The sequence below is a fragment of the Hippocampus guttulatus genome, chromosome 1 (genome assembly GCF_054856545.1).
Source record: "Hippocampus guttulatus isolate MCC_2025c chromosome 1, RoL_Hgut_1.0, whole genome shotgun sequence".
Lineage (NCBI taxonomy): Eukaryota > Metazoa > Chordata > Actinopteri > Syngnathiformes > Syngnathidae > Hippocampus > Hippocampus guttulatus.
This window is the reverse complement of record NC_141261.1, coordinates 34,471,448-34,478,532: the sequence shown is the minus strand read 5'-3', so window position 1 is coordinate 34,478,532 and position 7,085 is coordinate 34,471,448. Positions and strand designations below refer to the sequence as shown.

General features: G+C 40.6%; 1 long non-coding RNA gene across 1 annotated transcript; it reads left to right on the top strand.

Moving 5' to 3' along the window:
- The first annotated feature begins 405 nt into the window (after window positions 1-405).
- Window positions 406-5,996, top strand: LOC147211502 (uncharacterized). Its single transcript, XR_015100636.1, has 2 exons — window positions 406-565; window positions 5,539-5,996. It is a non-coding gene; the product is annotated as an uncharacterized LOC147211502 (long non-coding RNA).
- Window positions 5,997-7,085: the final 1,089 nt, after the last annotated feature.

Genomic DNA, 7,085 nt, shown 5'->3' with positions numbered 1-7,085 from the left:
CGTGCTGCCGTGGCTGGCAAAAAAGGACATGGGCGTGGACTTCTGCAGCGCGCTTGTTGTTTTGTTTCTGGTGTATTTATAGAGCAACGTAACAACCGCTTGTGACGTGTGCCGCGTTAATCTCGCGAGAAAAAATTTAATCCCGTTAAAATTCATTTAAATTAATGCCAATAAAAACGCACTAAACTGACAGCTCTAATATATATATATATATATATATAATATATATATATATATACTGTATATATATACTGTATATGTAACCAGGTGAACCATACTTAGACTTTTGTAGTGAAGGCTGCCTTTTTAAACAAATGTAGCACTGTCACTTTAAGAGCACGCTTGATTAAAAACACGCGGGAACATATAGCGCGAGCGAGAATTAGACCAGGAAGTGAGGGGAGGATGACTGTCATGTGAAGGAAGATAGTCACTGAATTGTGTATGCCGCTCGTCCCCACTTGATACATGACCGTTGTTGTAACCCTGGCGATATTCAGAGCAAAATATCGTGGTTTGGAGTTTGAAATCTGCCGCTAGTGAGTCGTGTGAACTGCTGTATAGCGTAAGTGTTCGCAATGTTACAAGATGTAAATATGTTTTTTTTTTGGACTGTGAAATGATATGAACTGTGTATCTGTTCTTGAAAGGGGAGATCATTTGTGTTTTTCCACGTGTTTTGTATGCACCCAACATGCTGGAAAGTGTAGAGTAAGTGTGTCCTCTCATCACATTGGATGGTTGTGACTTGGAAATAATGCATTTTTATTTCTCTTTCCTTATCAAGCAAGCCACTGCTGTTATTTTTTATGGTATGATTGTCTGAATCTGCTGCTGAAAAAAAATTTAATTAAATGATGTGAAAAACTATTGTAAATAGCACTGCATATTTGTATTTATCTTGCCCTTAATTGAACGGTGTTTGTTTTTTTCTTCTTCTTTCTTCTTTCTACCCACATTCTTGCTGCTGTAGACTGTAAATCTCCCCAGTGTGGGACAAAGGATATCTTGTCTATAATCTGTTGGATAATTTTCTTTGATCTCTTAGATCCTTTTTCAAACTCTTTCAAAATCCAATTTACATATCAGTCTTTCCTCTTAATGCTGTACATTTTTTTTATTGTTCAGTCGGGAATAAAGCCCACATAAAATTATTTTGTGTTCAGTCCAGTCTTTCCGAAGACCCGGCTACACAAAAAAAAAAAAATATATATATATATATATATATATATATAAAGTCCTCGTCTCACCCTTCGGGTGGTGTCCGTCCCTCATTCAGCTCGGGTCCTCTACCAGAGGCCAGGAAGCTTGAGGGTTCTGCGCAGTATCCTTGCTGTTCCCAGCACTGCACATTTCTGGACTGAGATGTCCGATGTTGTTCCCGGGATCTGTTGCAACCACTCATCTAGTTTGGGGGTCACTGCCCCGAGTGCTCCGACCACCACAGGCACGACTGTCACCTTTACCTTACCATATATATATATATACACACTACCGTTCAAAAGTTTGGGGTCACCCAAACAATTTTGTGTTTTCCATGAAAAGTCACACATATTCACCACCAAACGTTGTGAAATGAATAGAAAATAGAGTCAAGACATTGACACGGTTAGAAATAATGATTTGTATTTGAAATAAGATTTTTTTTTTACATCAAACTTTGCTTTCGTCAAAGAATCCTCCATTTACAGCAATTACGGCATTGCAGACCTTTGGCATTCTACCTGTTAATTTGTTGAGGTAATCTGGAGAAATTGCACCCCACGCTTCCAGAAGCAGCTCCCACAAGTTGGATTGGTTGGATGGGCACTTCTTGCGTACCATACGGTCAAGCTGCTCCCACAACAGCTCAATGGGGTTCAGATCTGGTGACTGCGCTGGCCACTCCATTACCGATAGAATACCAGCTGCCTGCTTCTGCTCTAAATAGTTCTCGCACAATTTGGAGGTGTGTTTGGGGTCATTGTCCTGTTGTAGGATGAAATTGGCTCCAATCAAGCGCTGTCCACTGGGTATGGCATGGCGTTGCAAAATGGAGTGATAGCCTTCCTTATTCAGAATCCCTTTGACCCTGTACAAATCTCCCACCTTACCAGCACCAAAGCAACCCCAGACCATCACATTACCTCCTCCATGCTTAACAGATGGCGTCAGGCATTCTTCCAGCATCTTTTCATTTGTTCTGCGTCTCACAAACGTTCGTCTTTGTGATCCAAACACCTCAAACTTGGATTCATCCGTCCACAACACTTTTTTCCAGTCTTCCTCTGTCCAATGTCTGTGTTCTTTTGCCCATCTTAATCTTTTTCTTTTGTTGGCCAGTCTCAGATATGGCTTTTTCTTTGCCACTCTGCCCTGAAGCCCAGAATCCCGCAGTCGCCTCTTCACTGTAGATGTTGACACTGGTGTTTTGCGGGTACTATTTAATGAAGATGCCAGTTGGGGACCTGTGAGGCGTCCTTTTCTCAAACTAGAGACTCTAATGTACTTATCTTCTTGCTCAGTTGTGCAACGCGGCCTCCCACTTCTTTTTCGACTCTGGTTAGAGCCTGTTTGTGCTGTCCTCTGAAGGGAGTAGTACACACTGTTGTAGGAAATCTTCAATTTCTTAGCAATTTCTCGCATGGAATAGCCTTCATTTCTAAGAACAAGAATAGACTGTGGAGTTTCAGATGAAAGTTCTCTTTTTCTGGCCATTTTGAGTGTTTAATTGACCCCATAAATGTAATGCTCCAGAAACTCAATCTGCTCACAGGAAGGTCAGTTTTGTAGCTTCTGTAACGAGCTAAACTGTTTTTAGATGTCTGAACATGATTGCACAAGGGTTTTCTAATCACCAGTTAGCCTTCTGAGCCAATGAGCAAACACATTGTACCATTAGAACACTGGGGTGATAGTTGCTGGAAATGGGCCTCTATACACCTATGTAGATATTGCACCAAAAATCAGACATTTGCAGCTAGAATAGTCATTTACCACATTCGCAATGTATAGAGTGTATTTCTTTAAAGTTAAGACTAGTTTAAAATTATCTTCATTGAAAAGTACAGTGCTTTTCCTTCAAAAATAAGGACATTTCAATGTGACCCCAAACTTTTGAACGGTAGTGTATATATAATTCTTTTCCCTCGTCTCACCCCTCGGGTGGTGTCCGTCCCCCATTCAGCTCGGATCCTCTACCAGAGGCCAGGAAGCTTGAGGGTTCGGCGCAGTATCCTTGCTGTTCCCAGCACTGAGCTTTTCTGGACTGAGATGTCCGATGTTGTTCCCGGGATCTGTTGCAACCACTCATCTAGTGTGTGTGTGTGTGTATGTGTGTGTGTGTATGTGTGTGTGTGTGTGTGTGTGTGTGTGTGTACTGTATATACACTTATCTCTTGAAAATTTTTTTTTTGTTTCGGTTTTTAATAAATGCGTTTTAAAAAATATATTGAATTTGTAATGTGTATATATATATATATAAACAGAAAAAAATAATTTATATATATATATATATATACACACATTACAAATTCAAGATATTTATTAAAAACAGAAAAAAAACGAAATAAAATTTCAAGAGATAAGTATACTTTTTTTTTTATTGTACAGTACGACGTACTATCACGGTGGTGACTACTAAGCGAACTAACACACAGCACTGATTGAACAAGCAATGTCATGTGATCATCTGCATCCAGTGGGCGTATCATAACTAATTGGCATGTTGAGCCGCCTGTGTCTTACCCTCCGTGGCAGAGGCTCCTTCGAACCCCTGAGACGCTTCACTGAACCCCTGGGGTTAGAACAGGTTAAGAACCTCTGGTGTCGAGTCTAGCCTGAATTTTGAAGAGCGCTAATAATGACAATTAGCATGAGCTTGAAATGGGGAGAAATTATGTGCTGTAAGCACAGATATAACTTCTTTCTGTTGGCATATGGAAATATTAAAAATATATTGTGCTACAACTTAAGGGTTATTTAAATGTCTTTTTTCCTAAAATTGTCACTTGCTTCGTCTAAATCAGTGTTTTTCAAACCCTGTGTCGCGGCACTGTGGGAAAATTATCCAATATGTATATGCCTGTGCAGTCGATCGGCTGGAAGAGTAATCGTGTTGTACTCTTCCATACCGGTAGGGAGCAGCAGCAGCTAGGAAATTGCCTTTTGCTTCGAGACAAGCGAAGTTTCCAGCTCGAGGCAATACAATGAAATGTATCTTTCATTTAGATTTACTTTGACTGGAGATGCAACGGCACCAATGTTCCCTCTAAAACTGAGCACTGGTCGCACACTCTCAGCGCACAAGAAAACTTATACAGCGCAGTGAACGCACTGCAAATAAATTAGATATGTAACTTTCCTTTCTGTATCAATTTGCTGTGTAATTCAGTGAGTGACAGGTGTCCAGCCAATCACACGATACGATGCAATGACGCTATGCATCCAATCACGGCATTGACAGTACTTGCGCATGTTCTCTGCTCCGTAACAATAACAGTGCGGCGGCGATAAGTGATGCTAATGCTAATCCTTTATCATGGCGAAACGACCAGGCAGTGAACGTTATACGTCGACTCCCCAAACCAAAATAAGAATGAACTGCGGGTCTTTTAAGTTGGAACGGCTGTCGGAGGATGTGCAAATAGAAGAACAAGCAGTGAAACTGGGTGAGATATTTTCTTTTTCGAGTGAGAAAGGTCTGTTCTGCAAAACATGCAGCAAAGCTTAAGCTGTAAGCAAATTTTCCGATGGAAAAATACAGACTGAAAGGAAGCTGGACTACCTCAAGCGACACATTCAGCAGAAAAGTCATTTGAATGATGTTGGAATTATACAAAGACTCAAGATGGGAAAAGGGATTGGTACAATATTGCGGGAGAGCGCAAACGACCGGGCTTAAAAGAACCGGCTGTCACACAGAAAAAAAGTCCGACCCTGAGCAAGTTAAAGTTCTAATTGACTACATTTTATTTGCCATTAAAACGAATGCACCAAATATTGGATTGATGTTGATTTGATTCGTATTCAATGTGTTATAATATTGCATTAATTTTCAATGTTAAAAAAACGCCTATAGTAACAATATCAAACTCAATTGTTAAAATAAGCTTTTTTCACATTTTCAGGTTGCGATGTGCTGCGAAATTTTTTTCAATGAAAAAAATTTGTCTTGGCTCAAAAGAGATTGAAAAACACTGGTCTAAATTGAGAGACTGAAGCGCGCAAATTTTTAAATGAACCGCTCAGCAGTTAGAGTTTCAGGGCACTTGAGTTCAGCAAAAAAATGCAGGCGACTTTACAGTCAGAGGTGCTGCCAGGGATTTTGGACATGATAACAAACAACCCTTTCTGGAGCTTCATGTCCGCCATATAATTTTGAATCTGTTTTACATAAAACTACATTTCAGTTATATTTGACTGTCATTTCCATATTTTTTTGAAGAATATCACAGTCAGTTGGTATGGGAAGCACTGAAATATATCCATCCATTTTCTAATCCGCACACTCACAAGGGTCGCGGGTGTCATGTTATGCTCTGCTTTGTTTTGTTTCAGCACCAGCGGGAGTGTTGGGCATGACCCTTCAGCAGTGCGTCGGTGTCTCGTCAACCAATCAAGCTGCATTGTATTTAAGGACTATGACTTCATATCTCCTTGTCGGATTATTGACCTTGATCGCTGTTTATGTCCAAGTGCCATTTCTAGGACTCTTGCTCTCGCTCCTAGTTTCTTTTGTCTCCAGTGCTTTTTGTTTAGTAAGTGTCCTTTTCACCAAGTTAATTTAGACAAGTGTTCTGTTGGTGTATTTGAACTTTGGTCATTTCATTTTTGTGGATTTTCAGTTGTCAAATTTTCATTGCTGGTTGCAAGTGATTTTTGCTTTTGATTGGTTTTCCTGCCTGTTTGTCGCCAGCAATTTCTGTTTGTACTTTGTCAGTCTCTCACCTTTTTCATGATTAGACATCCTCATGTTTCCAAATTCACATTAAATATAGATGGGGATTGCCTGCTTATACTACAACTTTTGTTTGGAGAAAATACAATTTCCTGTATTTCAGAGACATGTTTGTAGTTATTACTGTTCAATAACGTAATGGTTGTACATAATTAGCCCTGCAAAACAACATCACATAAAGATGTGACTAACTGCTTGCAGTACAACTCTTACAGTATGAAAAAGTCCTTTTCTGTATTTGAGAAGATTTTTTTTGTTATTACTGTTATTACCGCTCAACAACTTCATGGTGATGGATTATTAGGCCTTCAAAACCACATCACGTATAGATGGAAATTACCTGCTTATACCTCATCCCTGATTTCATGAAAATGCCCTTTTCTGTATTTTCCAGACTTTTTAATGTTGTTATTATTACTCAATAACATCATGACAGTACATAATTAGGCCTCCAAATGATGGAAAGTCCCTGCTTATAATACAACTCTTATTTGATGAAAATGTCCTTTCCGGTATTTTTGAGGATTATTTTGGTCTGATTACTGTCATTAATGCTCAGTAACTTCATGGTAATACATAATTAGGCCTCCAAAACCACATCACATGTAGATGGGGACTCCCTGCTTGTGCTGATTTTCATCCCAACCGCTTCACACTTGGCTGCGAACTGCTCCAGTGAGAATTGGAGATCCCGCTTTGAAGAAGCCAACAGCACATTATCTGCACACATCAGAGATGCAAAACTGAGGCCACCAAACTGGACCCCCTCAACGCCTCGGCTCGAAATTTTGTCCTATACTCCTGAAACACCCACCACGGAGGGACACGGTTAAACGCATTCTCCAAGTCCTGGTTCGGACCAGCTCCCATGTACCCTCGAGGACCCTGCTAAGGGTGTAGAGCTGGTCCACAGTTCCATGGCTGGGCCCAAAACCACACTGCTCCTCCTGAATCTGAGGCTCAACTTCCCGACGGACCCTCCTCTCCAGCACCCCTGAATAGACCTTACCAGGGAGGCTGAGGTGTGTAAACCCTCTGTAGTATGAACATGCTTTCTGGTCCCCTTCTTAAAAAGAGGGACCACCACCCTGCTCTGTCAAACTGGAGGCACTCTCCCCAACGACCACCCCATGTTGCAGAGGTGTGT